Below are 18,186 nucleotides of genomic sequence, written 5' to 3'. Positions count from 1 at the left end.
TCATGCTATCTTCAAGAGAGTTAAGGACAGCCATGGTTATCGCCTACGGCCACATCACCTTGAAAGCGCCCGATCTCGTCTGATCTCGGAGGCTAAGCAGGGTCGGGCCTGGTTAGTACCTGGATGGGAGACCGCCTGGGAATACCAGGTGCTGTAGGCTTTTTTGTTTTGGTGGAGTCTTGAATCTCTTTTTTCCCCCAGTCTTTCTTCCATGCTATCTTCAAGAGAGTTAAGGACAGCCATGGTTATCGCCTACGGCCACATCACCTTGAAAGCGCCCGATCTCGTCTGATCTCGGAGGCTAAGCAGGGTCGGGCCTGGTTAGTACCTGGATGGGAGACCGCCTGGGAATACCAGGTGCTGTAGGCTTTTTTGTTTTGGTGGAGTCTTGAATCTCTTTTTTCCCCCAGTCTTTCTTCCATGCTATCTTCAAGAGAGTTAAGGACAGCCATGGTTATCGCCTACGGCCACATCACCTTGAAAGCGCCCGATCTCGTCTGATCTCGGAGGCTAAGCAGGGTCGGGCCTGGTTAGTACCTGGATGGGAGACCGCCTGGGAATACCAGGTGCTGTAGGCTTTTTTGTTTTGGTGGAGTCTTGAATCTCTTTTTTCCCCCAGTCTTTCTTCCATGCTATCTTCAAGAGAGTTAAGGACAGCCATGGTTATCGCCTACGGCCACATCACCTTGAAAGCGCCCGATCTCGTCTGATCTCGGAGGCTAAGCAGGGTCGGGCCTGGTTAGTACCTGGATGGGAGACCGCCTGGGAATACCAGGTGCTGTAGGCTTTTTTGTTTTGGTGGAGTCTTGAATCTCTTTTTTCCCCCAGTCTTTCTTCCATGCTATCTTCAAGAGAGTTAAGGACAGCCATGGTTATCGCCTACGGCCACATCACCTTGAAAGCGCCCGATCTCGTCTGATCTCGGAGGCTAAGCAGGGTCGGGCCTGGTTAGTACCTGGATGGGAGACCGCCTGGGAATACCAGGTGCTGTAGGCTTTTTTGTTTTGGTGGAGTCTTGAATCTCTTTTTTCCCCCAGTCTTTCTTCCATGCTATCTTCAAGAGAGGTAAGGACAGCCATGGTTATCGCCTACGGCCACATCACCTTGAAAGCGCCCGATCTCGTCTGATCTCGGAGGCTAAGCAGGGTCGGGCCTGGTTAGTACCTGGATGGGAGACCGCCTGGGAATACCAGGTGCTGTAGGCTTTTTTGTTTTGGTGGAGTCTTGAATCTCTTTTTTCCCCCAGTCTTTCTTCCATGCTATCTTCAAGAGAGTTAAGGACAGCCATGGTTATCGCCTACGGCCACATCACCTTGAAAGCGCCCGATCTCGTCTGATCTCGGAGGCTAAGCAGGGTCGGGCCTGGTTAGTACCTGGATGGGAGACCGCCTGGGAATACCAGGTGCTGTAGGCTTTTTTGTTTTGGTGGAGTCTTGAATCTCTTTTTTCCCCCAGTCTTTCTTCCATGCTATCTTCAAGAGAGTTAAGGACAGCCATGGTTATCGCCTACGGCCACATCACCTTGAAAGCGCCCGATCTCGTCTGATCTCGGAGGCTAAGCAGGGTCGGGCCTGGTTAGTACCTGGATGGGAGACCGCCTGGGAATACCAGGTGCTGTAGGCTTTTTTGTTTTGGTGGAGTCTTGAATCTCTTTTTTCCCCCAGTCTTTCTTCCATGCTATCTTCAAGAGAGTTAAGGACAGCCATGGTTATCGCCTACGGCCACATCACCTTGAAAGCGCCCGATCTCGTCTGATCTCGGAGGCTAAGCAGGGTCGGGCCTGGTTAGTACCTGGATGGGAGACCGCCTGGGAATACCAGGTGCTGTAGGCTTTTTTGTTTTGGTGGAGTCTTGAATCTCTTTTTTCCCCCAGTCTTTCTTCCATGCTATCTTCAAGAGAGTTAAGGACAGCCATGGTTATCGCCTACGGCCACATCACCTTGAAAGCGCCCGATCTCGTCTGATCTCGGAGGCTAAGCAGGGTCGGGCCTGGTTAGTACCTGGATGGGAGACCGCCTGGGAATACCAGGTGCTGTAGGCTTTTTTGTTTTGGTGGAGTCTTGAATCTCTTTTTTCCCCCAGTCTTTCTTCCATGCTATCTTCAAGAGAGTTAAGGACAGCCATGGTTATCGCCTACGGCCACATCACCTTGAAAGCGCCCGATCTCGTCTGATCTCGGAGGCTAAGCAGGGTCGGGCCTGGTTAGTACCTGGATGGGAGACCGCCTGGGAATACCAGGTGCTGTAGGCTTTTTTGTTTTGGTGGAGTCTTGAATCTCTTTTTTCCCCCAGTCTTTCTTCCATGCTATCTTCAAGAGAGTTAAGGACAGCCATGGTTATCGCCTACGGCCACATCACCTTGAAAGCGCCCGATCTCGTCTGATCTCGGAGGCTAAGCAGGGTCGGGCCTGGTTAGTACCTGGATGGGAGACCGCCTGGGAATACCAGGTGCTGTAGGCTTTTTTGTTTTGGTGGAGTCTTGAATCTCTTTTTTCCCCCAGTCTTTCTTCCATGCTATCTTCAAGAGAGTTAAGGACAGCCATGGTTATCGCCTACGGCCACATCACCTTGAAAGCGCCCGATCTCGTCTGATCTCGGAGGCTAAGCAGGGTCGGGCCTGGTTAGTACCTGGATGGGAGACCGCCTGGGAATACCAGGTGCTGTAGGCTTTTTTGTTTTGGTGGAGTCTTGAATCTCTTTTTTCCCCCAGTCTTTCTTCCATGCTATCTTCAAGAGAGTTAAGGACAGCCATGGTTATCGCCTACGGCCACATCACCTTGAAAGCGCCCGATCTCGTCTGATCTCGGAGGCTAAGCAGGGTCGGGCCTGGTTAGTACCTGGATGGGAGACCGCCTGGGAATACCAGGTGCTGTAGGCTTTTTTGTTTTGGTGGAGTCTTGAATCTCTTTTTTCCCCCAGTCTTTCTTCCATGCTATCTTCAAGAGAGTTAAGGACAGCCATGGTTATCGCCTACGGCCACATCACCTTGAAAGCGCCCGATCTCGTCTGATCTCGGAGGCTAAGCAGGGTCGGGCCTGGTTAGTACCTGGATGGGAGACCGCCTGGGAATACCAGGTGCTGTAGGCTTTTTTGTTTTGGTGGAGTCTTGAATCTCTTTTTTCCCCCAGTCTTTCTTCCATGCTATCTTCAAGAGAGTTAAGGACAGCCATGGTTATCGCCTACGGCCACATCACCTTGAAAGCGCCCGATCTCGTCTGATCTCGGAGGCTAAGCAGGGTCGGGCCTGGTTAGTACCTGGATGGGAGACCGCCTGGGAATACCAGGTGCTGTAGGCTTTTTTGTTTTGGTGGAGTCTTGAATCTCTTTTTTCCCCCAGTCTTTCTTCCATGCTATCTTCAAGAGAGTTAAGGACAGCCATGGTTATCGCCTACGGCCACATCACCTTGAAAGCGCCCGATCTCGTCTGATCTCGGAGGCTAAGCAGGGTCGGGCCTGGTTAGTACCTGGATGGGAGACCGCCTGGGAATACCAGGTGCTGTAGGCTTTTTTGTTTTGGTGGAGTCTTGAATCTCTTTTTTCCCCCAGTCTTTCTTCCATGCTATCTTCAAGAGAGTTAAGGACAGCCATGGTTATCGCCTACGGCCACATCACCTTGAAAGCGCCCGATCTCGTCTGATCTCGGAGGCTAAGCAGGGTCGGGCCTGGTTAGTACCTGGATGGGAGACCGCCTGGGAATACCAGGTGCTGTAGGCTTTTTTGTTTTGGTGGAGTCTTGAATCTCTTTTTTCCCCCAGTCTTTCTTCCATGCTATCTTCAAGAGAGTTAAGGACAGCCATGGTTATCGCCTACGGCCACATCACCTTGAAAGCGCCCGATCTCGTCTGATCTCGGAGGCTAAGCAGGGTCGGGCCTGGTTAGTACCTGGATGGGAGACCGCCTGGGAATACCAGGTGCTGTAGGCTTTTTTGTTTTGGTGGAGTCTTGAATCTCTTTTTTCCCCCCGTCTTTCTTCCATGCTATCTTCAAGAGAGTTAAGGACAGCCATGGTTATCGCCTACGGCCACATCACCTTGAAAGCGCCCGATCTCGTCTGATCTCGGAGGCTAAGCAGGGTCGGGCCTGGTTAGTACCTGGATGGGAGACCGCCTGGGAATACCAGGTGCTGTAGGCTTTTTTGTTTTGGTGGAGTCTTGAATCTCTTTTTTCCCCCAGTCTTTCTTCCATGCTATCTTCAAGAGAGTTAAGGACAGCCATGGTTATCGCCTACGGCCACATCACCTTGAAAGCGCCCGATCTCGTCTGATCTCGGAGGCTAAGCAGGGTCGGGCCTGGTTAGTACCTGGATGGGAGACCGCCTGGGAATACCAGGTGCTGTAGGCTTTTTTGTTTTGGTGGAGTCTTGAATCTCTTTTTTCCCCCAGTCTTTCTTCCATGCTATCTTCAAGAGAGTTAAGGACAGCCATGGTTATCGCCTACGGCCACATCACCTTGAAAGCGCCCGATCTCGTCTGATCTCGGAGGCTAAGCAGGGTCGGGCCTGGTTAGTACCTGGATGGGAGACCGCCTGGGAATACCAGGTGCTGTAGGCTTTTTTGTTTTGGTGGAGTCTTGAATCTCTTTTTTCCCCCAGTCTTTCTTCCATGCTATCTTCAAGAGAGTTAAGGACAGCCATGGTTATCGCCTACGGCCACATCACCTTGAAAGCGCCCGATCTCGTCTGATCTCGGAGGCTAAGCAGGGTCGGGCCTGGTTAGTACCTGGATGGGAGACCGCCTGGGAATACCAGGTGCTGTAGGCTTTTTTGTTTTGGTGGAGTCTTGAATCTCTTTTTTCCCCCAGTCTTTCTTCCATGCTATCTTCAAGAGAGTTAAGGACAGCCATGGTTATCGCCTACGGCCACATCACCTTGAAAGCGCCCGATCTCGTCTGATCTCGGAGGCTAAGCAGGGTCGGGCCTGGTTAGTACCTGGATGGGAGACCGCCTGGGAATACCAGGTGCTGTAGGCTTTTTTGTTTTGGTGGAGTCTTGAATCTCTTTTTTCCCCCAGTCTTTCTTCCATGCTATCTTCAAGAGAGTTAAGGACAGCCATGGTTATCGCCTACGGCCACATCACCTTGAAAGCGCCCGATCTCGTCTGATCTCGGAGGCTAAGCAGGGTCGGGCCTGGTTAGTACCTGGATGGGAGACCGCCTGGGAATACCAGGTGCTGTAGGCTTTTTTGTTTTGGTGGAGTCTTGCATCTCTTTTTTCCCCCAGTCTTTCTTCCATGCTATCTTCAAGAGAGTTAAGGACAGCCATGGTTATCGCCTACGGCCACATCACCTTGAAAGCGCCCGATCTCGTCTGATCTCGGAGGCTAAGCAGGGTCGGGCCTGGTTAGTACCTGGATGGGAGACCGCCTGGGAATACCAGGTGCTGTAGGCTTTTTTGTTTTGGTGGAGTCTTGAATCTCTTTTTTCCCCCAGTCTTTCTTCCATGCTATCTTCAAGAGAGTTAAGGACAGCCATGGTTATCGCCTACGGCCACATCACCTTGAAAGCGCCCGATCTCGTCTGATCTCGGAGGCTAAGCAGGGTCGGGCCTGGTTAGTACCTGGATGGGAGACCGCCTGGGAATACCAGGTGCTGTAGGCTTTTTTGTTTTGGTGGAGACTTGAATCTCTTTTTTCCCCCAGTCTTTCTTCCATGCTATCTTCAAGAGAGTTAAGGACAGCCATGGTTATCGCCTACGGCCACATCACCTTGAAAGCGCCCGATCTCGTCTGATCTCGGAGGCTAAGCAGGGTCGGGCCTGGTTAGTACCTGGATGGGAGACCGCCTGGGAATACCAGGTGCTGTAGGCTTTTTTGTTTTGGTGGAGTCTTGAATCTCTTTTTTCCCCCAGTCTTTCTTCCATGCTATCTTCAAGAGAGTTAAGGACAGCCATGGTTATCGCCTACGGCCACATCACCTTGAAAGCGCCCGATCTCGTCTGATCTCGGAGGCTAAGCAGGGTCGGGCCTGGTTAGTACCTGGATGGGAGACCGCCTGGGAATACCAGGTGCTGTAGGCTTTTTTGTTTTGGTGGAGTCTTGAATCTCTTTTTTCCCCCAGTCTTTCTTCCATGCTATCTTCAAGAGAGTTAAGGACAGCCATGGTTATCGCCTACGGCCACATCACCTTGAAAGCGCCCGATCTCGTCTGATCTCGGAGGCTAAGCAGGGTCGGGCCTGGTTAGTACCTGGATGGGAGACCGCCTGGGAATACCAGGTGCTGTAGGCTTTTTTGTTTTGGTGGAGTCTTGAATCTCTTTTTTCCCCCAGTCTTTCTTCCATGCTATCTTCAAGAGAGTTAAGGACAGCCATGGTTATCGCCTACGGCCACATCACCTTGAAAGCGCCCGATCTCGTCTGATCTCGGAGGCTAAGCAGGGTCGGGCCTGGTTAGTACCTGGATGGGAGACCGCCTGGGAATACCAGGTGCTGTAGGCTTTTTTGTTTTGGTGGAGTCTTGAATCTCTTTTTTCCCCCAGTCTTTCTTCCATGCTATCTTCAAGAGAGTTAAGGACAGCCATGGTTATCGCCTACGGCCACATCACCTTGAAAGCGCCCGATCTCGTCTGATCTCGGAGGCTAAGCAGGGTCGGGCCTGGTTAGTACCTGGATGGGAGACCGCCTGGGAATACCAGGTGCTGTAGGCTTTTTTGTTTTGGTGGAGTCTTGAATCTCTTTTTTCCCCCAGTCTTTCTTCCATGCTATCTTCAAGAGAGTTAAGGACAGCCATGGTTATCGCCTACGGCCACATCACCTTGAAAGCGCCCGATCTCGTCTGATCTCGGAGGCTAAGCAGGGTCGGGCCTGGTTAGTACCTGGATGGGAGACCGCCTGGGAATACCAGGTGCTGTAGGCTTTTTTGTTTTGGTGGAGTCTTGAATCTCTTTTTTCCCCCAGTCTTTCTTCCATGCTATCTTCAAGAGAGTTAAGGACAGCCATGGTTATCGCCTACGGCCACATCACCTTGAAAGCGCCCGATCTCGTCTGATCTCGGAGGCTAAGCAGGGTCGGGCCTGGTTAGTACCTGGATGGGAGACCGCCTGGGAATACCAGGTGCTGTAGGCTTTTTTGTTTTGGTGGAGTCTTGAATCTCTTTTTTCCCCCAGTCTTTCTTCCATGCTATCTTCAAGAGAGTTAAGGACAGCCATGGTTATCGCCTACGGCCACATCACCTTGAAAGCGCCCGATCTCGTCTGATCTCGGAGGCTAAGCAGGGTCGGGCCTGGTTAGTACCTGGATGGGAGACCGCCTGGGAATACCAGGTGCTGTAGGCTTTTTTGTTTTGGTGGAGTCTTGAATCTCTTTTTTCCCCCAGTCTTTCTTCCATGCTATCTTCAAGAGAGTTAAGGACAGCCATGGTTATCGCCTACGGCCACATCACCTTGAAAGCGCCCGATCTCGTCTGATCTCGGAGGCTAAGCAGGGTCGGGCCTGGTTAGTACCTGGATGGGAGACCGCCTGGGAATACCAGGTGCTGTAGGCTTTTTTGTTTTGGTGGAGTCTTGAATCTCTTTTTTCCCCCAGTCTTTCTTCCATGCTATCTTCAAGAGAGTTAAGGACAGCCATGGTTATCGCCTACGGCCACATCACCTTGAAAGCGCCCGATCTCGTCTGATCTCGGAGGCTAAGCAGGGTCGGGCCTGGTTAGTACCTGGATGGGAGACCGCCTGGGAATACCAGGTGCTGTAGGCTTTTTTGTTTTGGTGGAGTCTTGAATCTCTTTTTTCCCCCAGTCTTTCTTCCATGCTATCTTCAAGAGAGTTAAGGACAGCCATGGTTATCGCCTACGGCCACATCACCTTGAAAGCGCCCGATCTCGTCTGATCTCGGAGGCTAAGCAGGGTCGGGCCTGGTTAGTACCTGGATGGGAGACCGCCTGGGAATACCAGGTGCTGTAGGCTTTTTTGTTTTGGTGGAGTCTTGAATCTCTTTTTTCCCCCAGTCTTTCTTCCATGCTATCTTCAAGAGAGTTAAGGACAGCCATGGTTATCGCCTACGGCCACATCACCTTGAAAGCGCCCGATCTCGTCTGATCTCGGAGGCTAAGCAGGGTCGGGCCTGGTTAGTACCTGGATGGGAGACCGCCTGGGAATACCAGGTGCTGTAGGCTTTTTTGTTTTGGTGGAGTCTTGAATCTCTTTTTTCCCCCAGTCTTTCTTCCATGCTATCTTCAAGAGAGTTAAGGACAGCCATGGTTATCGCCTACGGCCACATCACCTTGAAAGCGCCCGATCTCGTCTGATCTCGGAGGCTAAGCAGGGTCGGGCCTGGTTAGTACCTGGATGGGAGACCGCCTGGGAATACCAGGTGCTGTAGGCTTTTTTGTTTTGGTGGAGTCTTGAATCTCTTTTTTCCCCCAGTCTTTCTTCCATGCTATCTTCAAGAGAGTTAAGGACAGCCATGGTTATCGCCTACGGCCACATCACCTTGAAAGCGCCGGATCTCGTCTGATCTCGGAGGCTAAGCAAGGTTGGGCCTGGTTAGTACCTGGATGGGAGACCGCCTGGGAATACCAGGTGCTGTAGGCTTTTTTGTTTTGGTGGAGTCTTGAATCTCTTTTTTCCCCCAGTCTTTCTTCCATGCTATCTTCAAGAGAGTTAAGGACAGCCGTGGTTATCGCCTACAGCCACATCACCTTGAAAGCGCCCGATCTCGTCTGATCTCGGAGGCTAAGCAGGGTCGGGCCTGGTTAGTACCTGGATGTACCTGGATGGGAGACCGCCTGGGAATACCAGGTGCTGTAGGCTTTTTTGTTTTGGTGGAGTCTTGAATCTCTTTTTTCCCCCAGTCTTTCTTCCATGCTATCTTCAAGAGAGTTAAGGACAGCCATGGTTATCGCCTACGGCCACATCACCTTGAAAGCGCCCGATCTCGTCTGATCTCGGAGGCTAAGCAGGGTCGGGCCTGGTTAGTACCTGGATGGGAGACCGCCTGGGAATACCAGGTGCTGTAGGCTTTTTTGTTTTGGTGGAGTCTTGAATCTCTTTTTTCCCCCAGTCTTTCTTCCATGCTATCTTCAAGAGAGTTAAGGACAGCCATGGTTATCGCCTACGGCCACATCACCTTGAAAGCGCCCGATCTCGTCTGATCTCGGAGGCTAAGCAGGGTCGGGCCTGGTTAGTACCTGGATGGGAGACCGCCTGGGAATACCAGGTGCTGTAGGCTTTTTTGTTTTGGTGGAGTCTTGAATCTCTTTTTTCCCCCAGTCTTTCTTCCATGCTATCTTCAAGAGAGTTAAGGACAGCCATGGTTATCGCCTACGGCCACATCACCTTGAAAGCGCCGGATCTCGTCTGATCTCGGAGGCTAAGCAAGGTTGGGCCTGGTTAGTACCTGGATGGGAGACCGCCTGGGAATACCAGGTGCTGTAGGCTTTTTTGTTTTGGTGGAGTCTTGAATCTCGTTTTTCCCCCAGTCTTTCTTCCATGCTATCTTCAAGAGAGTTAAGGACAGCCGTGGTTATCGCCTACGGCCACATCACCTTGAAAGCGCCCGATCTCGTCTGATCTCGGAGGCTAAGCAGGGTCGGGCCTGGTTAGTACCTGGATGTACCTGGATGGGAGACCGCCTGGGAATACCAGGTGCTGTAGGCTTTTTTGTTTTGGTGGAGTCTTGAATCTCTTTTTTCCCCCAGTCTTTCTTCCATGCTATCTTCAAGAGAGTTAAGGACAGCCATGGTTATCGCCTACGGCCACATCACCTTGAAAGCGCCCGATCTCGTCTGATCTCGGAGGCTAAGCAGGGTCGGGCCTGGTTAGTACCTGGATGGGAGACCGCCTGGGAATACCAGGTGCTGTAGGCTTTTTTGTTTTGGTGGAGTCTTGAATCTCGTTTTTCCCCCAGTCTTTCTTCCATGCTATCTTCAAGAGAGTTAAGGACAGCCGTGGTTATCGCCTACGGCCACATCACCTTGAAAGCGCCCGATCTCGGAGGCTAAGCAGGGTCGGGCCTGGTTAGTACCTGGATGGGAGACCGCCTGGGAATACCAGGTGCTGTAGGCTTTTTTGTTTTGGTGGAGTCTTGAATCTCTTTTTTCCCCCAGTCTTTCTTCCATGCTATCTTCAAGAGAGTTAAGGACAGCCATGGTTATCGCCTACGGCCACATCACCTTGAAAGTGCCCGATCTCGTCTGATCTCGGAGGCTAAGCAGGGTCGGGCCTGGTTAGTACCTGGATGGGAGACCGCCTGGGAATACCAGGTGCTGTAGGCTTTTTTGTTTTGGTGGAGTCTTGAATCTCTTTTTTCCCCCAGTCTTTCTTCCATGCTATCTTCAAGAGAGTTAAGGACAGCCATGGTTATCGCCTACGGCCACATCACCTTGAAAGCGCCCGATCTCGGAGACTAAGCAGGGTCGGGCCTGGTTAGTACCTGGATGGGAGACCGCCTGGGAATACCAGGTGCTGTAGGCTTTTTTGTTTTGGTGGAGTCTTGAATCTCTTTTTTCCCCCAGTCTTTCTTCCATGCTATCTTCAAGAGAGTTAAGGACAGCCATGGTTATCGCCTACGGCCACATCACCTTGAAAGCGCCCGATCTCGTCTGATCTCGGAGGCTAAGCAGGGTCGGGCCTGGTTAGTACCTGGATGGGAGACCGCCTGGGAATACCAGGTGCTGTAGGCTTTTTTGTTTTGGTGGAGTCTTGAATCTCTTTTTTCCCCCAGTCTTTCTTCCATGCTATCTTCAAGAGAGTTAAGGACAGCCATGGTTATCGCCTACGGCCACATCACCTTGAAAGCGCCCGATCTCGTCTGATCTCGGAGGCTAAGCAGGGTCGGGCCTGGTTAGTACCTGGATGGGAGACCGCCTGGGAATACCAGGTGCTGTAGGCTTTTTTGTTTTGGTGGAGTCTTGAATCTCTTTTTTCCCCCAGTCTTTCTTCCATGCTATCTTCAAGAGAGTTAAGGACAGCCATGGTTATCGCCTACGGCCACATCACCTTGAAAGCGCCCGATCTCGTCTGATCTCGGAGGCTAAGCAGGGTCGGGCCTGGTTAGTACCTGGATGGGAGACCGCCTGGGAATACCAGGTGCTGTAGGCTTTTTTGTTTTGGTGGAGTCTTGAATCTCTTTTTTCCCCCAGTCTTTCTTCCATGCTATCTTCAAGAGAGTTAAGGACAGCCATGGTTATCGCCTACGGCCACATCACCTTGAAAGCGCCCGATCTCGTCTGATCTCGGAGGCTAAGCAGGGTCGGGCCTGGTTAGTACCTGGATGGGAGACCGCCTGGGAATACCAGGTGCTGTAGGCTTTTTTGTTTTGGTGGAGTCTTGAATCTCTTTATTCCCCCAGTCTTTCTTCCATGCTATCTTCAAGAGAGTTAAGGACAGCCATGGTTATCGCCTACGGCCACATCACCTTGAAAGCGCCCGATCTCGGAGGGGCTAAGCAGGGTCGGGCCTGGTTAGTACCTGGATGGGAGACCGCCTGGGAATACCAGGTGCTGTAGGCTTTTTTGTTTTGGTGGAGTCTTGAATCTCTTTTTTCCCCCAGTCTTTCTTCCATGCTATCTTCAAGAGAGTTAAGGACAGCCATGGTTATCGCCTACGGCCACATCACCTTGAAAGCGCCCGATCTCGTCTGATCTCGGAGGCTAAGCAGGGTCGGGCCTGGTTAGTACCTGGATGGGAGACCGCCTGGGAATACCAGGTGCTGTAGGCTTTTTTGTTTTGGTGGAGTCTTGAATCTCGTTTTTCCCCCAGTCTTTCTTCCATGCTATCTTCAAGAGAGTTAAGGACAGCCGTGGTTATCGCCTACGGCCACATCACCTTGAAAGCGCCCGATCTCGTCTGATCTCGGAGGCTAAGCAGGGTCGGGCCTGGTTAGTACCTGGATGGGAGACCGCCTGGGAATACCAGGTGCTGTAGGCTTTTTTGTTTTGGTGGAGTCTTGAATCTCTTTTTTCCCCCAGTCTTTCTTCCATGCTATCTTCAAGAGAGTTAAGGACAGCCATGGTTATCGCCTACGGCCACATCACCTTGAAAGCGCCCGATCTCGGAGGCTAAGCAGGGTCGGGCCTGGTTAGTACCTGGATGGGAGACCGCCTGGGAATACCAGGTGCTGTAGGCTTTTTTGTTTTGGTGGAGTCTTGAATCTCTTTTTTCCCCCAGTCTTTCTTCCATGCTATCTTCAAGAGAGTTAAGGACAGCCATGGTTATCGCCTACGGCCACATCACCTTGAAAGCGCCCGATCTCGTCTGATCTCGGAGGCTAAGCAGGGTCGGGCCTGGTTAGTACCTGAATGGGAGACCGCCTGGGAATACCAGGTGCTGTAGGCTTTTTTGTTTTGGTGGAGTCTTGAATCTCTTTTTTCCCCCAGTCTTTCTTCCATGCTATCTTCAAGAGAGTTAAGGACAGCCATGGTTATCGCCTACGGCCACATCACCTTGAAAGCGCCCGATCTCGTCTGATCTCGGAGGCTAAGCAGGGTCGGGCCTGGTTAGTACCTGGATGGGAGACCGCCTGGGAATACCAGGTGCTGTAGGCTTTTTTGTTTTGGTGGAGTCTTGAATCTCTTTTTTCCCCCAGTCTTTCTTCCATGCTATCTTCAAGAGAGTTAAGGACAGCCATGGTTATCGCCTACGGCCACATCACCTTGAAAGCGCCCGATCTCGTCTGATCTCGGAGGCTAAGCAGGGTCGGGCCTGGTTAGTACCTGGATGGGAGACCGCCTGGGAATACCAGGTGCTGTAGGCTTTTTTGTTTTGGTGGAGTCTTGAATCTCTTTTTTCCCCCAGTCTTTCTTCCATGCTATCTTCAAGAGAGTTAAGGACAGCCATGGTTATCGCCTACGGCCACATCACCTTGAAAGCGCCCGATCTCGTCTGATCTCGGAGGCTAAGCAGGGTCGGGCCTGGTTAGTACCTGGATGGGAGACCGCCTGGGAATACCAGGTGCTGTAGGCTTTTTTGTTTTGGTGGAGTCTTGAATCTCTTTTTTCCCCCAGTCTTTATTCCATGCTATCTTCAAGAGAGTTAAGGACAGCCATGGTTATTGCCTACGGCCACATTACCTTGAAAGCGCCCGATCTCGTCTGATCTCGGAGGCTAAGCAGGGTCGGGCCTGGTTAGTACCTGGATGGGAGACCGCCTGGGAATACCAGGTGCTGTAGGCTTTTTTGTTTTGGTGGAGTCTTGAATCTCTTTTTTCCCCCAGTCTTTCTTCCATGCTATCTTCAAGAGAGTTAAGGACAGCCATGGTTATTGCCTACGGCCACATCACCTTGAAAGCGCCCGATCTCGTCTGATCTCGGAGGCTAAGCAGGGTCGGGCCTGGTTAGTACCTGGATGGGAGACCGCCTGGGAATACCAGGTGCTGTAGGCTTTTTTGTTTTGGTGGAGTCTTGAATCTCTTTTTTCCCCCAGTCTTTCTTCCATGCTATCTTCAAGAGAGTTAAGGACAGCCATGGTTATCGCCTACGGCCACATCACCTTGAAAGCGCCCGATCTCGTCTGATCTCGGAGGCTAAGCAGGGTCGGGCCTGATTAGTACCTGGATGGGAGACCGCCTGGGAATACCAGGTGCTGTAGGCTTTTTTGTTTTGGTGGAGTCTTGAATCTCTTTTTTCCCCCAGTCTTTCTTCCATGCTATCTTCAAGAGAGTTAAGGACAGCCATGGTTATCGCCTACGGCCACATCACCTTGAAAGCGCCCGATCTCGTCTGATCTCGGAGGCTAAGCAGGGTCGGGCCTGGTTAGTACCTGGATGGGAGACCGCCTGGGAATACCAGGTGCTGTAGGCTTTTTTGTTTTGGTGGAGTCTTGAATCTCTTTTTTCCCCCAGTCTTTCTTCCATGCTATCTTCAAGAGAGTTAAGGACAGCCATGGTTATCGCCTACGGCCACATCACCTTGAAAGCGCCCGATCTCGTCTGATCTCGGAGGCTAAGCAGGGTCGGGCCTGGTTAGTACCTGGATGGGAGACCGCCTGGGAATACCAGGTGCTGTAGGCTTTTTTGTTTTGGTGGAGTCTTGAATCTCTTTTTTCCCCCAGTCTTTCTTCCATGCTATCTTCAAGAGAGTTAAGGACAGCCATGGTTATCGCCTATGGCCACATCACCTTGAAAGCGCCCGATCTCGTCTGATCTCGGAGGCTAAGCAGGGTCGGGCCTGGTTAGTACCTGGATGGGAGACCGCCTGGGAATACCAGGTGCTGTAGGCTTTTTTGTTTTGGTGGAGTCTTGAATCTCTTTTTTCCCCCAGTCTTTCTTCCATGCTATCTTCAAGAGAGTTAAGGACAGCCATGGTTATCGCCTACGGCCACATCACCTTGAAAGCGCCCGATCTCGTCTGATCTCGGAGGCTAAGCAGGGTCGGGCCTGGTTAGTACCTGGATGGGAGACCACCTGGGAATACCAGGTGCTGTAGGCTTTTTTGTTTTGGTGGAGTCTTGAATCTCTTTTTTCCCCCAGTCTTTCTTCCATGCTATCTTCAAGAGAGTTAAGGACAGCCATGGTTATCGCCTACGGCCACATCACCTTGAAAGCGCCCGATCTCGTCTGATCTCGGAGGCTAAGCAGGGTCGGGCCTGGTTAGTACCTGGATGGGAGACCGCCTGGGAATACCAGGTGCTGTAGGCTTTTTTGTTTTGGTGGAGTCTTGAATCTCTTTTTTCCCCCAGTCTTTCTTCCATGCTATCTTCAAGAGAGTTAAGGACAGCCATGGTTATTGCCTACGGCCACATCACCTTGAAAGCGCCCGATCTCGTCTGATCTCGGAGGCTAAGCAGGGTCGGGCCTGGTTAGTACCTGGATGGGAGACCGCCTGGGAATACCAGGTGCTGTAGGCTTTTTTGTTTTGGTGGAGTCTTGAATCTCTTTTTTCCCCCAGTCTTTCTTCCATGCTATCTTCAAGAGAGTTAAGGACAGCCATGGTTATCGCCTACGGCCACATCACCTTGAAAGCGCCCGATCTCGTCTGATCTCGGAGGCTAAGCAGGGTCGGGCCTGATTAGTACCTGGATGGGAGACCGCCTGGGAATACCAGGTGCTGTAGGCTTTTTTGTTTTGGTGGAGTCTTGAATCTCTTTTTTCCCCCAGTCTTTCTTCCATGCTATCTTCAAGAGAGTTAAGGACAGCCATGGTTATCGCCTACGGCCACATCACCTTGAAAGCGCCCGATCTCGTCTGATCTCGGAGGCTAAGCAGGGTCGGGCCTGGTTAGTACCTGGATGGGAGACCGCCTGGGAATACCAGGTGCTGTAGGCTTTTTTGTTTTGGTGGAGTCTTGAATCTCTTTTTTCCCCCAGTCTTTCTTCCATGCTATCTTCAAGAGAGTTAAGGACAGCCATGGTTATCGCCTACGGCCACATCACCTTGAAAGCGCCCGATCTCGTCTGATCTCGGAGGCTAAGCAGGGTCGGGCCTGGTTAGTACCTGGATGGGAGACCGCCTGGGAATACCAGGTGCTGTAGGCTTTTTTGTTTTGGTGGAGTCTTGAATCTCTTTTTTCCCCCAGTCTTTCTTCCATGCTATCTTCAAGAGAGTTAAGGACAGCCATGGTTATCGCCTATGGCCACATCACCTTGAAAGCGCCCGATCTCGTCTGATCTCGGAGGCTAAGCAGGGTCGGGCCTGGTTAGTACCTGGATGGGAGACCGCCTGGGAATACCAGGTGCTGTAGGCTTTTTTGTTTTGGTGGAGTCTTGAATCTCTTTTTTCCCCCAGTCTTTCTTCCATGCTATCTTCAAGAGAGTTAAGGACAGCCATGGTTATCGCCTACGGCCACATCACCTTGAAAGCGCCCGATCTCGTCTGATCTCGGAGGCTAAGCAGGGTCGGGCCTGGTTAGTACCTGGATGGGAGACCGCCTGGGAATACCAGGTGCTGTAGGCTTTTTTGTTTTGGTGGAGTCTTGAATCTCTTTTTTCCCCCAGTCTTTCTTCCATGCTATCTTCAAGAGAGTTAAGGACAGCCATGGTTATTGCCTACGGCCACATTACCTTGAAAGCGCCCGATCTCGTCTGATCTCGGAGGCTAAGCAGGGTCGGGCCTGGTTAGTACCTGGATGGGAGACCGCCTGGGAATACCAGGTGCTGTAGGCTTTTTTGTTTTGGTGGAGTCTTGAATCTCTTTTTTCCCCCAGTCTTTCTTCCATGCTATCTTCAAGAGAGTTAAGGACAGCCATGGTTATTGCCTACGGCCACATCACCTTGAAAGCGCCCGATCTCGTCTGATCTCGGAGGCTAAGCAGGGTCGGGCCTGGTTAGTACCTGGATGGGAGACCGCCTGGGAATACCAGGTGCTGTAGGCTTTTTTGTTTTGGTGGAGTCTTGAATCTCTTTTTTCCCCCAGTCTTTCTTCCATGCTATCTTCAAGAGAGTTAAGGACAGCCATGGTTATCGCCTACGGCCACATCACCTTGAAAGCGCCCGATCTCGTCTGATCTCGGAGGCTAAGCAGGGTCGGGCCTGATTAGTACCTGGATGGGAGACCGCCTGGGAATACCAGGTGCTGTAGGCTTTTTTGTTTTGGTGGAGTCTTGAATCTCTTTTTTCCCCCAGTCTTTCTTCCATGCTATCTTCAAGAGAGTTAAGGACAGCCATGGTTATCGCCTACGGCCACATCACCTTGAAAGCGCCCGATCTCGTCTGATCTCGGAGGCTAAGCAGGGTCGGGCCTGGTTAGTACCTGGATGGGAGACCGCCTGGGAATACCAGGTGCTGTAGGCTTTTTTGTTTTGGTGGAGTCTTGAATCTCTTTTTTCCCCCAGTCTTTCTTCCATGCTATCTTCAAGAGAGTTAAGGACAGCCATGGTTATCGCCTACGGCCACATCACCTTGAAAGCGCCCGATCTCGTCTGATCTCGGAGGCTAAGCAGGGTCGGGCCTGGTTAGTACCTGGATGGGAGACCGCCTGGGAATACCAGGTGCTGTAGGCTTTTTTGTTTTGGTGGAGTCTTGAATCTCTTTTTTCCCCCAGTCTTTCTTCCATGCTATCTTCAAGAGAGTTAAGGACAGCCATGGTTATCGCCTATGGCCACATCACCTTGAAAGCGCCCGATCTCGTCTGATCTCGGAGGCTAAGCAGGGTCGGGCCTGGTTAGTACCTGGATGGGAGACCGCCTGGGAATACCAGGTGCTGTAGGCTTTTTTGTTTTGGTGGAGTCTTGAATCTCTTTTTTCCCCCAGTCTTTCTTCCATGCTATCTTCAAGAGAGTTAAGGACAGCCATGGTTATCGCCTACGGCCACATCACCTTGAAAGCGCCCGATCTCGTCTGATCTCGGAGGCTAAGCAGGGTCGGGCCTGGTTAGTACCTGGATGGGAGACCACCTGGGAATACCAGGTGCTGTAGGCTTTTTTGTTTTGGTGGAGTCTTGAATCTCTTTTTTCCCCCAGTCTTTCTTCCATGCTATCTTCAAGAGAGTTAAGGACAGCCATGGTTATTGCCTATGGCCACATCACCTTGAAAGCGCCCGATCTCGTCTGATCTCGGAGGCTAAGCAGGGTCGGGCCTGGTTAGTACCTGGATGGGAGACCGCCTGGGAATACCAGGTGCTGTAGGCTTTTTTGTTTTGGTGGAGTCTTGAATCTCTTTTTTCCCCCAGTCTTTCTTCCATGCTATCTTCAAGAGAGTTAAGGACAGCCATGGTTATCGCCTACGGCCACATCACCTTGAAAGCGCCCGATCTCGTCTGATCTCGGAGGCTAAGCAGGGTCGGGCCTGGTTAGTACCTGGATGGGAGACCGCCTGGGAATACCAGGTGCTGTAGGCTTTTTTGTTTTGGTGGAGTCTTGAATCTCGTTTTTCCCCCAGTCTTTCTTCCATGCTATCTTCAAGAGAGTTTTTTTTTTTTTTTTTTTTTTCTCAATATTTTTTATTGAACTGTTTTTTCAATTTTACAAGAAAAGTAAAATACTAAAACAATAAAGAAATAGATATACACAGCATCAGATATACATCCTTTCAATAATAATTCATAGGTGTTTGGGCCAAATAGACCAACATTCATCAAATTTTTGGCATGTGAGTGAGTTAATAGCCAGTAGTCGTTCAAACGAGTAGTTTCTATGTACTGCCTTTTTGACGTCAGATAAATTAAGGACCTTGTCACTTTTCCAGTTGCGCAGTATCAATGCGCGTGTTTCCAAGAGAATATGGGATATGACCTGTCTGAAGTCGTGGTGGAATTTGTCAATGTTCAAATGGAGGAGTGCAAGCGCGGGGTCTGGCGAGGTGGGTATACCTGTCAGTGAGGAGATT

At 51.2% G+C, this 18,186-nt stretch overlaps 79 non-coding genes and 6 pseudogenes across 79 annotated transcripts; all 85 read left to right on the top strand.

Moving 5' to 3' along the window:
* Positions 1-41: 41 nt before the first annotated feature.
* LOC120923349 lies at positions 42-160 on the top strand. Its single transcript, XR_005745887.1, has one exon. It is a non-coding gene; the product is annotated as a 5S ribosomal RNA (ribosomal RNA).
* A 90-nt stretch (positions 161-250) lies between these two features.
* On the top strand, positions 251-369 carry LOC120923348. Its single transcript, XR_005745886.1, has one exon. It is a non-coding gene; the product is annotated as a 5S ribosomal RNA (ribosomal RNA).
* A 90-nt stretch (positions 370-459) lies between these two features.
* Positions 460-578, top strand: LOC120923346. Its single transcript, XR_005745884.1, has one exon. It is a non-coding gene; the product is annotated as a 5S ribosomal RNA (ribosomal RNA).
* A 90-nt stretch (positions 579-668) lies between these two features.
* On the top strand, positions 669-787 carry LOC120923345. Its single transcript, XR_005745883.1, has one exon. It is a non-coding gene; the product is annotated as a 5S ribosomal RNA (ribosomal RNA).
* A 90-nt stretch (positions 788-877) lies between these two features.
* LOC120923344 lies at positions 878-996 on the top strand. Its single transcript, XR_005745882.1, has one exon. It is a non-coding gene; the product is annotated as a 5S ribosomal RNA (ribosomal RNA).
* Positions 997-1,086: 90 nt separating this feature from the next.
* On the top strand, positions 1,087-1,205 carry LOC120923343. Its single transcript, XR_005745881.1, has one exon. It is a non-coding gene; the product is annotated as a 5S ribosomal RNA (ribosomal RNA).
* Positions 1,206-1,295: 90 nt separating this feature from the next.
* LOC120923342 lies at positions 1,296-1,414 on the top strand. Its single transcript, XR_005745880.1, has one exon. It is a non-coding gene; the product is annotated as a 5S ribosomal RNA (ribosomal RNA).
* Positions 1,415-1,504: 90 nt separating this feature from the next.
* On the top strand, positions 1,505-1,623 carry LOC120923341. The gene has a single exon (XR_005745879.1). It is a non-coding gene; the product is annotated as a 5S ribosomal RNA (ribosomal RNA).
* A 90-nt stretch (positions 1,624-1,713) lies between these two features.
* Positions 1,714-1,832, top strand: LOC120923340. Its single transcript, XR_005745878.1, has one exon. It is a non-coding gene; the product is annotated as a 5S ribosomal RNA (ribosomal RNA).
* A 90-nt stretch (positions 1,833-1,922) lies between these two features.
* LOC120923339 lies at positions 1,923-2,041 on the top strand. The gene has a single exon (XR_005745877.1). It is a non-coding gene; the product is annotated as a 5S ribosomal RNA (ribosomal RNA).
* Positions 2,042-2,131: 90 nt separating this feature from the next.
* On the top strand, positions 2,132-2,250 carry LOC120923338. The gene has a single exon (XR_005745876.1). It is a non-coding gene; the product is annotated as a 5S ribosomal RNA (ribosomal RNA).
* Positions 2,251-2,340: 90 nt separating this feature from the next.
* LOC120923337 lies at positions 2,341-2,459 on the top strand. The gene has a single exon (XR_005745875.1). It is a non-coding gene; the product is annotated as a 5S ribosomal RNA (ribosomal RNA).
* Positions 2,460-2,549: 90 nt separating this feature from the next.
* On the top strand, positions 2,550-2,668 carry LOC120923334. The gene has a single exon (XR_005745873.1). It is a non-coding gene; the product is annotated as a 5S ribosomal RNA (ribosomal RNA).
* Positions 2,669-2,758: 90 nt separating this feature from the next.
* Positions 2,759-2,877, top strand: LOC120923333. Its single transcript, XR_005745872.1, has one exon. It is a non-coding gene; the product is annotated as a 5S ribosomal RNA (ribosomal RNA).
* Positions 2,878-2,967: 90 nt separating this feature from the next.
* LOC120923332 lies at positions 2,968-3,086 on the top strand. The gene has a single exon (XR_005745871.1). It is a non-coding gene; the product is annotated as a 5S ribosomal RNA (ribosomal RNA).
* A 90-nt stretch (positions 3,087-3,176) lies between these two features.
* LOC120923331 lies at positions 3,177-3,295 on the top strand. The gene has a single exon (XR_005745870.1). It is a non-coding gene; the product is annotated as a 5S ribosomal RNA (ribosomal RNA).
* Positions 3,296-3,385: 90 nt separating this feature from the next.
* LOC120923330 lies at positions 3,386-3,504 on the top strand. The gene has a single exon (XR_005745869.1). It is a non-coding gene; the product is annotated as a 5S ribosomal RNA (ribosomal RNA).
* A 90-nt stretch (positions 3,505-3,594) lies between these two features.
* LOC120923329 lies at positions 3,595-3,713 on the top strand. Its single transcript, XR_005745868.1, has one exon. It is a non-coding gene; the product is annotated as a 5S ribosomal RNA (ribosomal RNA).
* A 90-nt stretch (positions 3,714-3,803) lies between these two features.
* LOC120923328 lies at positions 3,804-3,922 on the top strand. Its single transcript, XR_005745867.1, has one exon. It is a non-coding gene; the product is annotated as a 5S ribosomal RNA (ribosomal RNA).
* Positions 3,923-4,012: 90 nt separating this feature from the next.
* LOC120923327 lies at positions 4,013-4,131 on the top strand. Its single transcript, XR_005745866.1, has one exon. It is a non-coding gene; the product is annotated as a 5S ribosomal RNA (ribosomal RNA).
* Positions 4,132-4,221: 90 nt separating this feature from the next.
* On the top strand, positions 4,222-4,340 carry LOC120923326. Its single transcript, XR_005745865.1, has one exon. It is a non-coding gene; the product is annotated as a 5S ribosomal RNA (ribosomal RNA).
* Positions 4,341-4,430: 90 nt separating this feature from the next.
* LOC120923325 lies at positions 4,431-4,549 on the top strand. The gene has a single exon (XR_005745864.1). It is a non-coding gene; the product is annotated as a 5S ribosomal RNA (ribosomal RNA).
* Positions 4,550-4,639: 90 nt separating this feature from the next.
* Positions 4,640-4,758, top strand: LOC120923323. Its single transcript, XR_005745862.1, has one exon. It is a non-coding gene; the product is annotated as a 5S ribosomal RNA (ribosomal RNA).
* Positions 4,759-4,848: 90 nt separating this feature from the next.
* On the top strand, positions 4,849-4,967 carry LOC120923322. Its single transcript, XR_005745861.1, has one exon. It is a non-coding gene; the product is annotated as a 5S ribosomal RNA (ribosomal RNA).
* A 90-nt stretch (positions 4,968-5,057) lies between these two features.
* Positions 5,058-5,176, top strand: LOC120923321. The gene has a single exon (XR_005745860.1). It is a non-coding gene; the product is annotated as a 5S ribosomal RNA (ribosomal RNA).
* Positions 5,177-5,266: 90 nt separating this feature from the next.
* LOC120923320 lies at positions 5,267-5,385 on the top strand. The gene has a single exon (XR_005745859.1). It is a non-coding gene; the product is annotated as a 5S ribosomal RNA (ribosomal RNA).
* A 90-nt stretch (positions 5,386-5,475) lies between these two features.
* LOC120923318 lies at positions 5,476-5,594 on the top strand. The gene has a single exon (XR_005745858.1). It is a non-coding gene; the product is annotated as a 5S ribosomal RNA (ribosomal RNA).
* Positions 5,595-5,684: 90 nt separating this feature from the next.
* On the top strand, positions 5,685-5,803 carry LOC120923317. Its single transcript, XR_005745857.1, has one exon. It is a non-coding gene; the product is annotated as a 5S ribosomal RNA (ribosomal RNA).
* Positions 5,804-5,893: 90 nt separating this feature from the next.
* LOC120923316 lies at positions 5,894-6,012 on the top strand. The gene has a single exon (XR_005745856.1). It is a non-coding gene; the product is annotated as a 5S ribosomal RNA (ribosomal RNA).
* Positions 6,013-6,102: 90 nt separating this feature from the next.
* LOC120923315 lies at positions 6,103-6,221 on the top strand. The gene has a single exon (XR_005745855.1). It is a non-coding gene; the product is annotated as a 5S ribosomal RNA (ribosomal RNA).
* A 90-nt stretch (positions 6,222-6,311) lies between these two features.
* LOC120923314 lies at positions 6,312-6,430 on the top strand. Its single transcript, XR_005745854.1, has one exon. It is a non-coding gene; the product is annotated as a 5S ribosomal RNA (ribosomal RNA).
* Positions 6,431-6,520: 90 nt separating this feature from the next.
* Positions 6,521-6,639, top strand: LOC120923313. Its single transcript, XR_005745853.1, has one exon. It is a non-coding gene; the product is annotated as a 5S ribosomal RNA (ribosomal RNA).
* A 90-nt stretch (positions 6,640-6,729) lies between these two features.
* LOC120923311 lies at positions 6,730-6,848 on the top strand. The gene has a single exon (XR_005745851.1). It is a non-coding gene; the product is annotated as a 5S ribosomal RNA (ribosomal RNA).
* Positions 6,849-6,938: 90 nt separating this feature from the next.
* LOC120923310 lies at positions 6,939-7,057 on the top strand. The gene has a single exon (XR_005745850.1). It is a non-coding gene; the product is annotated as a 5S ribosomal RNA (ribosomal RNA).
* A 90-nt stretch (positions 7,058-7,147) lies between these two features.
* On the top strand, positions 7,148-7,266 carry LOC120923309. The gene has a single exon (XR_005745849.1). It is a non-coding gene; the product is annotated as a 5S ribosomal RNA (ribosomal RNA).
* A 90-nt stretch (positions 7,267-7,356) lies between these two features.
* On the top strand, positions 7,357-7,475 carry LOC120923308. The gene has a single exon (XR_005745848.1). It is a non-coding gene; the product is annotated as a 5S ribosomal RNA (ribosomal RNA).
* Positions 7,476-7,565: 90 nt separating this feature from the next.
* Positions 7,566-7,684, top strand: LOC120923307. The gene has a single exon (XR_005745847.1). It is a non-coding gene; the product is annotated as a 5S ribosomal RNA (ribosomal RNA).
* Positions 7,685-7,774: 90 nt separating this feature from the next.
* Positions 7,775-7,893, top strand: LOC120923306. The gene has a single exon (XR_005745846.1). It is a non-coding gene; the product is annotated as a 5S ribosomal RNA (ribosomal RNA).
* Positions 7,894-7,983: 90 nt separating this feature from the next.
* LOC120923305 lies at positions 7,984-8,102 on the top strand. The gene has a single exon (XR_005745845.1). It is a non-coding gene; the product is annotated as a 5S ribosomal RNA (ribosomal RNA).
* A 90-nt stretch (positions 8,103-8,192) lies between these two features.
* LOC120923304 lies at positions 8,193-8,311 on the top strand. Its single transcript, XR_005745844.1, has one exon. It is a non-coding gene; the product is annotated as a 5S ribosomal RNA (ribosomal RNA).
* Positions 8,312-8,401: 90 nt separating this feature from the next.
* LOC120923362 lies at positions 8,402-8,520 on the top strand. Its single transcript, XR_005745899.1, has one exon. It is a non-coding gene; the product is annotated as a 5S ribosomal RNA (ribosomal RNA).
* Positions 8,521-8,610: 90 nt separating this feature from the next.
* On the top strand, positions 8,611-8,739 carry LOC120923376 (annotated as a pseudogene).
* A 90-nt stretch (positions 8,740-8,829) lies between these two features.
* On the top strand, positions 8,830-8,948 carry LOC120923302. The gene has a single exon (XR_005745843.1). It is a non-coding gene; the product is annotated as a 5S ribosomal RNA (ribosomal RNA).
* A 90-nt stretch (positions 8,949-9,038) lies between these two features.
* Positions 9,039-9,157, top strand: LOC120923301. The gene has a single exon (XR_005745842.1). It is a non-coding gene; the product is annotated as a 5S ribosomal RNA (ribosomal RNA).
* Positions 9,158-9,247: 90 nt separating this feature from the next.
* LOC120923360 lies at positions 9,248-9,366 on the top strand. The gene has a single exon (XR_005745898.1). It is a non-coding gene; the product is annotated as a 5S ribosomal RNA (ribosomal RNA).
* Positions 9,367-9,456: 90 nt separating this feature from the next.
* LOC120923375 lies at positions 9,457-9,585 on the top strand (annotated as a pseudogene).
* A 90-nt stretch (positions 9,586-9,675) lies between these two features.
* On the top strand, positions 9,676-9,794 carry LOC120923299. Its single transcript, XR_005745840.1, has one exon. It is a non-coding gene; the product is annotated as a 5S ribosomal RNA (ribosomal RNA).
* A 90-nt stretch (positions 9,795-9,884) lies between these two features.
* On the top strand, positions 9,885-9,993 carry LOC120923374 (annotated as a pseudogene).
* Positions 9,994-10,083: 90 nt separating this feature from the next.
* Positions 10,084-10,202, top strand: LOC120923359. The gene has a single exon (XR_005745897.1). It is a non-coding gene; the product is annotated as a 5S ribosomal RNA (ribosomal RNA).
* A 90-nt stretch (positions 10,203-10,292) lies between these two features.
* LOC120923377 lies at positions 10,293-10,401 on the top strand (annotated as a pseudogene).
* Positions 10,402-10,491: 90 nt separating this feature from the next.
* LOC120923298 lies at positions 10,492-10,610 on the top strand. Its single transcript, XR_005745839.1, has one exon. It is a non-coding gene; the product is annotated as a 5S ribosomal RNA (ribosomal RNA).
* Positions 10,611-10,700: 90 nt separating this feature from the next.
* Positions 10,701-10,819, top strand: LOC120923297. Its single transcript, XR_005745838.1, has one exon. It is a non-coding gene; the product is annotated as a 5S ribosomal RNA (ribosomal RNA).
* Positions 10,820-10,909: 90 nt separating this feature from the next.
* LOC120923296 lies at positions 10,910-11,028 on the top strand. The gene has a single exon (XR_005745837.1). It is a non-coding gene; the product is annotated as a 5S ribosomal RNA (ribosomal RNA).
* Positions 11,029-11,118: 90 nt separating this feature from the next.
* On the top strand, positions 11,119-11,237 carry LOC120923295. The gene has a single exon (XR_005745836.1). It is a non-coding gene; the product is annotated as a 5S ribosomal RNA (ribosomal RNA).
* A 90-nt stretch (positions 11,238-11,327) lies between these two features.
* Positions 11,328-11,438, top strand: LOC120923378 (annotated as a pseudogene).
* Positions 11,439-11,528: 90 nt separating this feature from the next.
* Positions 11,529-11,647, top strand: LOC120923294. The gene has a single exon (XR_005745835.1). It is a non-coding gene; the product is annotated as a 5S ribosomal RNA (ribosomal RNA).
* A 90-nt stretch (positions 11,648-11,737) lies between these two features.
* On the top strand, positions 11,738-11,856 carry LOC120923293. Its single transcript, XR_005745834.1, has one exon. It is a non-coding gene; the product is annotated as a 5S ribosomal RNA (ribosomal RNA).
* Positions 11,857-11,946: 90 nt separating this feature from the next.
* Positions 11,947-12,055, top strand: LOC120923373 (annotated as a pseudogene).
* Positions 12,056-12,145: 90 nt separating this feature from the next.
* On the top strand, positions 12,146-12,264 carry LOC120923357. Its single transcript, XR_005745895.1, has one exon. It is a non-coding gene; the product is annotated as a 5S ribosomal RNA (ribosomal RNA).
* Positions 12,265-12,354: 90 nt separating this feature from the next.
* Positions 12,355-12,473, top strand: LOC120923292. The gene has a single exon (XR_005745833.1). It is a non-coding gene; the product is annotated as a 5S ribosomal RNA (ribosomal RNA).
* Positions 12,474-12,563: 90 nt separating this feature from the next.
* Positions 12,564-12,682, top strand: LOC120923291. Its single transcript, XR_005745832.1, has one exon. It is a non-coding gene; the product is annotated as a 5S ribosomal RNA (ribosomal RNA).
* Positions 12,683-12,772: 90 nt separating this feature from the next.
* LOC120923290 lies at positions 12,773-12,891 on the top strand. The gene has a single exon (XR_005745831.1). It is a non-coding gene; the product is annotated as a 5S ribosomal RNA (ribosomal RNA).
* Positions 12,892-12,981: 90 nt separating this feature from the next.
* Positions 12,982-13,100, top strand: LOC120923364. Its single transcript, XR_005745901.1, has one exon. It is a non-coding gene; the product is annotated as a 5S ribosomal RNA (ribosomal RNA).
* A 90-nt stretch (positions 13,101-13,190) lies between these two features.
* On the top strand, positions 13,191-13,309 carry LOC120923288. The gene has a single exon (XR_005745829.1). It is a non-coding gene; the product is annotated as a 5S ribosomal RNA (ribosomal RNA).
* A 90-nt stretch (positions 13,310-13,399) lies between these two features.
* On the top strand, positions 13,400-13,518 carry LOC120923352. The gene has a single exon (XR_005745890.1). It is a non-coding gene; the product is annotated as a 5S ribosomal RNA (ribosomal RNA).
* Positions 13,519-13,608: 90 nt separating this feature from the next.
* LOC120923287 lies at positions 13,609-13,727 on the top strand. Its single transcript, XR_005745828.1, has one exon. It is a non-coding gene; the product is annotated as a 5S ribosomal RNA (ribosomal RNA).
* Positions 13,728-13,817: 90 nt separating this feature from the next.
* Positions 13,818-13,936, top strand: LOC120923286. The gene has a single exon (XR_005745827.1). It is a non-coding gene; the product is annotated as a 5S ribosomal RNA (ribosomal RNA).
* A 90-nt stretch (positions 13,937-14,026) lies between these two features.
* On the top strand, positions 14,027-14,145 carry LOC120923356. The gene has a single exon (XR_005745894.1). It is a non-coding gene; the product is annotated as a 5S ribosomal RNA (ribosomal RNA).
* A 90-nt stretch (positions 14,146-14,235) lies between these two features.
* On the top strand, positions 14,236-14,354 carry LOC120923381. The gene has a single exon (XR_005745908.1). It is a non-coding gene; the product is annotated as a 5S ribosomal RNA (ribosomal RNA).
* Positions 14,355-14,444: 90 nt separating this feature from the next.
* LOC120923285 lies at positions 14,445-14,563 on the top strand. The gene has a single exon (XR_005745826.1). It is a non-coding gene; the product is annotated as a 5S ribosomal RNA (ribosomal RNA).
* A 90-nt stretch (positions 14,564-14,653) lies between these two features.
* On the top strand, positions 14,654-14,772 carry LOC120923284. Its single transcript, XR_005745825.1, has one exon. It is a non-coding gene; the product is annotated as a 5S ribosomal RNA (ribosomal RNA).
* Positions 14,773-14,862: 90 nt separating this feature from the next.
* On the top strand, positions 14,863-14,981 carry LOC120923351. Its single transcript, XR_005745889.1, has one exon. It is a non-coding gene; the product is annotated as a 5S ribosomal RNA (ribosomal RNA).
* A 90-nt stretch (positions 14,982-15,071) lies between these two features.
* Positions 15,072-15,190, top strand: LOC120923421. Its single transcript, XR_005745946.1, has one exon. It is a non-coding gene; the product is annotated as a 5S ribosomal RNA (ribosomal RNA).
* A 90-nt stretch (positions 15,191-15,280) lies between these two features.
* LOC120923420 lies at positions 15,281-15,399 on the top strand. Its single transcript, XR_005745945.1, has one exon. It is a non-coding gene; the product is annotated as a 5S ribosomal RNA (ribosomal RNA).
* Positions 15,400-15,489: 90 nt separating this feature from the next.
* Positions 15,490-15,608, top strand: LOC120923355. Its single transcript, XR_005745893.1, has one exon. It is a non-coding gene; the product is annotated as a 5S ribosomal RNA (ribosomal RNA).
* Positions 15,609-15,698: 90 nt separating this feature from the next.
* Positions 15,699-15,817, top strand: LOC120923419. Its single transcript, XR_005745944.1, has one exon. It is a non-coding gene; the product is annotated as a 5S ribosomal RNA (ribosomal RNA).
* A 90-nt stretch (positions 15,818-15,907) lies between these two features.
* LOC120923363 lies at positions 15,908-16,026 on the top strand. Its single transcript, XR_005745900.1, has one exon. It is a non-coding gene; the product is annotated as a 5S ribosomal RNA (ribosomal RNA).
* A 90-nt stretch (positions 16,027-16,116) lies between these two features.
* LOC120923418 lies at positions 16,117-16,235 on the top strand. The gene has a single exon (XR_005745943.1). It is a non-coding gene; the product is annotated as a 5S ribosomal RNA (ribosomal RNA).
* Positions 16,236-16,325: 90 nt separating this feature from the next.
* Positions 16,326-16,444, top strand: LOC120923350. The gene has a single exon (XR_005745888.1). It is a non-coding gene; the product is annotated as a 5S ribosomal RNA (ribosomal RNA).
* Positions 16,445-16,534: 90 nt separating this feature from the next.
* Positions 16,535-16,653, top strand: LOC120923417. The gene has a single exon (XR_005745942.1). It is a non-coding gene; the product is annotated as a 5S ribosomal RNA (ribosomal RNA).
* Positions 16,654-16,743: 90 nt separating this feature from the next.
* LOC120923415 lies at positions 16,744-16,862 on the top strand. Its single transcript, XR_005745940.1, has one exon. It is a non-coding gene; the product is annotated as a 5S ribosomal RNA (ribosomal RNA).
* A 90-nt stretch (positions 16,863-16,952) lies between these two features.
* On the top strand, positions 16,953-17,071 carry LOC120923354. The gene has a single exon (XR_005745892.1). It is a non-coding gene; the product is annotated as a 5S ribosomal RNA (ribosomal RNA).
* A 90-nt stretch (positions 17,072-17,161) lies between these two features.
* On the top strand, positions 17,162-17,280 carry LOC120923283. Its single transcript, XR_005745824.1, has one exon. It is a non-coding gene; the product is annotated as a 5S ribosomal RNA (ribosomal RNA).
* Positions 17,281-17,370: 90 nt separating this feature from the next.
* Positions 17,371-17,489, top strand: LOC120923353. Its single transcript, XR_005745891.1, has one exon. It is a non-coding gene; the product is annotated as a 5S ribosomal RNA (ribosomal RNA).
* A 90-nt stretch (positions 17,490-17,579) lies between these two features.
* Positions 17,580-17,698, top strand: LOC120923414. Its single transcript, XR_005745939.1, has one exon. It is a non-coding gene; the product is annotated as a 5S ribosomal RNA (ribosomal RNA).
* The last annotated feature ends 488 nt before the right edge of the window (positions 17,699-18,186 follow it).

The sequence above is a fragment of the Rana temporaria genome, unplaced genomic scaffold, assembly GCF_905171775.1.
Source record: "Rana temporaria unplaced genomic scaffold, aRanTem1.1, whole genome shotgun sequence".
In the NCBI taxonomy this organism is placed as follows: domain Eukaryota; kingdom Metazoa; phylum Chordata; class Amphibia; order Anura; family Ranidae; genus Rana; species Rana temporaria.
The sequence above is the reverse complement of the archived record's forward strand: the minus strand, read 5'-3'. Positions and strand labels throughout refer to the sequence as shown.